Genomic DNA, 3,719 nt, shown 5'->3' with positions numbered 1-3,719 from the left:
TTTCTCTTAGCCAAAAATGTGGTAGACAACGAATGCGGTAATGAAGAGATAAAATAAAATGATTCCCACGATTGCGTGGGTAATCACTCAAAGGAGGTAAATAATGCAGTAGAAATGGATCGTTTTGAGAGTTTGGTATGGAACTAAAAATTTCAATTTTGAGTAAAATTCCCATCCTGTTTAAGAAATTCGGAACTGTCCGAAACATCAATTCAATCAATAACTTTATATTTTAGTAAAGCCTAGATACAAATGCAAACAATTTGTATTTGGTAAAACCAGACATCTGACTATGATATGTTAGCACAAGCCATTTGAAAGTAAACCAATTATGCTGGGCCCTTTACGTTTTGGGACCAAAATATTGCGATGTTATGAAACACCATTCATACAAATATGTGATAGAAACTGCGAAAAACCTATCGCACACGGAAAAGCCAGCGATTGCAAAACAACTAAAATAATAGTTATTTTCTGAATTTGATTGGTTAAAATTTGCTACAACTAATCGATTTTTTTTAACTAAACTGTCAGTTTTTATTCCTCGGTTGATTTTTCAGAATGCCGTAAAAGCAAGTGACAATTTCTCTTTGTTTACTTTCTCTTCTATCAATTACCAAGAGGTTTCCACGTTTATCACTCAACTCTCTGCATAAAATGGTACTCAAAACTTTCGACTTTAAATAGAACTGTAAAATCCAAGAAAATCTTTACAGTCACATTACAATAATCAAAATTGAAAGTAAACAAAGAGAAACTGTTACGTGCTATTACGGCCTTCGGAAAATTCAACCGAGATTTATTGTGCTAGCAGTTTAGTAATGACACCCAGCAAAGACACGGACCACAAACGAGTAATGAAACGTTACAGTTGAACAATTACATACACCCTAAACGGAAAATCAAAGACATCAGACTAACAAGATATCCAGCACTCAAATTTCCCGAACAAATCATTGGCAACATCCTTTTTTGCGAGCATGGCCCCCTCAGGCGTCTCGTATATAGAAGTAGAGGAGAGAAATGTTAAATTCGTACGCGCCAAAATAGCAGCACTGCACACCCATACAATTGCCATGATATGTTGAATGTAATGCCGTGTGATGGCGTTGCTGAACTGAAAATCAATTAACAATCTCAGCAGAGTTGCCTTTTATCTGCAATAGTGGAACTCACTTCGTTTTCTCAGAAATGGCCTAACCGATTTGAGAACTGTTTCACTCAGTAGGCTATAATATTTTATGGACAAACCTTTTTGTTTTTCAAGAATCAAAGAAAATTATTTTGCGAATAACCACACATTTAGATATATAAGAATACAAGATATATGAAAAAGCTAGGTGACTACAATTGTTTAGAACAATTTTTTATAGGGGTTTTAATCTTAAAGTCATCCAATGGAACGACGATTTTTTTGTAGGTGTAATCGGAATTCGATGGAGCTAGAATCTATCTTAGAATCAAGATACTCGCTTGTATAAAATCTTGTTCCTCTCAACCAGGTACCGGCTGAGGCTGGTCAAAATACATAGATGATAATGCCTTTAGGGGCGGGTAGGGTCTAACACTATTGAAAAATCATTTAATATTTTTTTAATATTTTATATGAGATACAGTGGACACCGCAAATCATGATTTTCAAGAAGTGTCCTCAAAAATACCCCTTCACCGACTTAAATTAATCAAATTACAAAATGTTGATCAAACGATGCTTTTTATCATGCAAAACATTTGAATTTATTTTGTTGAACGATAATTCTGGAAAAAAAATCGCAAAAATGATGATTTTTTTCATCGTTTAGATCCTATCCCCCCTTAAAGTGAGTGTGTACAGTGCCTAACGAATTGCCATCGCCGTTTCAGTGACAGTTGTTCTTGTTTTCGTATTATTCACGCTCGAAAATGTCCATTTCTCGCCATTTGCGGGAAGGTTCACTTTTCTCTTACAATTCGAAAAAAATGCAGCTGGTCAACGTTTTAAAAATGGTGATTTCAATGTCGAAGACAAACATGATGGTGGAAGAGAAAAACCTTCAAAGATGAACAACTAGAAGCATTGCTTGAAAAAGATTCGTACCAAACCCAAGAAGAGCTTGCCGAATCGTTGGGAGTGAGTCAGCAAGTCATTTCAAAACGTCTCAAGGCTCTGGGCATGATTCAGAAAGAAGGAAACTGGGTGCCGTACGAGTTGAAACCGAGGTACATCGAGCGCCGTGTATTTGTATGTGAGCAACTGCTTCAAAGACAAAATCGTAAGGGGTTTTTACATCGAATCGTAGTCGGTGATGAAAAGTGGGTTCGATACGATAATCCTAAACGCAGAAAATCATGGGGAAAGCCCGGGCATGCTACTTCATCGAAGGCAAAACCGAATATTCACGGCGCCAAGGTTATGATTTGTATTTGGTGGGATCAGCTCGGTGTGATTTACTACGAGCTTTTAAAACCGGGTGAAATCATCACAGAAGATCGCTACCGAACGCAACTGATGCGCCTTAGTCGCACGCTAAAAGAAAAGCGGCCACAATATCAAGAGCGACATGGCAAAGTCATCCTCCAACACGACAATGTTCGGCCTCACGTCGCAAAAGTGGTCAAAAAGTACCTGGAAACGCTGAAATGGGAAGTCTTGCCGCAGCCGCCGTATTTCCCAGATGTCGCCCCTTCTGACTCCCACCTATTCATTTCGATGGCACACGGCCTGGCGAATCAACATTTTCAATCTTTCGAGGAGTTGGAAAAATGGATTGCTTCATGGATAGCGTCAAAAGAGGACTCATTTTTTCGAGCCGGGATCCGAAAATTACCGGAAAGATGGGAGAAAGTTGTCGCTAGCGACAGACAATACTTTGAATAATACACCTATAAGCACTTTTTCGCAATAAAGCTTTTAATTTTGGAAAAAAGCAAAGTTGTACACCTGAAACAAAAAATGCGTAGTGACATGCTAACGAATGATTTGTGAAATGTATGGTGTGACGTACCGTTTTTTTTCAACCTCAAGCAAGCATGATATAAGCAACAAGCTGGTTCCATGTCATAGAAATATTCTTCCAATCGAAAGATAGTTTGATAAATTAGGACGCTAATCCGAACAAAAACGATTTCAAAATCCCCCCATCGCTTATGAAATAGTTCGGTTATTCAAACAACATTAGCTAGGACAGCTGATGGCATCAATGGCAGAGTGCACCCGATCACGAAATACTTGATCCAAAGCCTGATTTTTTGTACTCCCCACAAGGTTCTGATGCGGTTGGATCAGGTTGTTGCGCTTGTGCGTTTGTCTCTGCGGCTTAAGTCAACAACGTTTATGGCATAGATTTTCGCATCGTGTTCCTCGCCACTGTAAGCATATATTTATTCGTACATCATTTGTGGTTTTTGCGGCATGTTTCGAGAATATGGTTCCATCAACACTGTTTTTATTGTTGTTCGACTACGGTTAACCGTTCATAGTCTGACAACAGTTAAAACACTACGCAGCATCAAGCTTAGCTTAGCTTAAAAAGTTACGCAAAACATCTTTCCAGACAAACACCGACACGAGTGAGGGTTAAGTATGGTCTTTTTTCGAAAGTGATTGGATCACTGTCCGTGCAGAGGTCCCTACGTGGATGAGCGTAATAAGTCATTGGAGCAAAGTGCAGCGACATTGATGAGCTGATCTGCGCGGCACGATGCGGTCATGGGAAGGTAAATAATAATGAGGGGAAAAA

The sequence above is a fragment of the Malaya genurostris genome, chromosome 2 (assembly GCF_030247185.1).
Source record: "Malaya genurostris strain Urasoe2022 chromosome 2, Malgen_1.1, whole genome shotgun sequence".
Classification (NCBI taxonomy): Eukaryota; Metazoa; Arthropoda; class Insecta; order Diptera; family Culicidae; genus Malaya; species Malaya genurostris.
The sequence above is the reverse complement of the archived record's forward strand: the minus strand, read 5'-3'. Positions refer to the sequence as shown.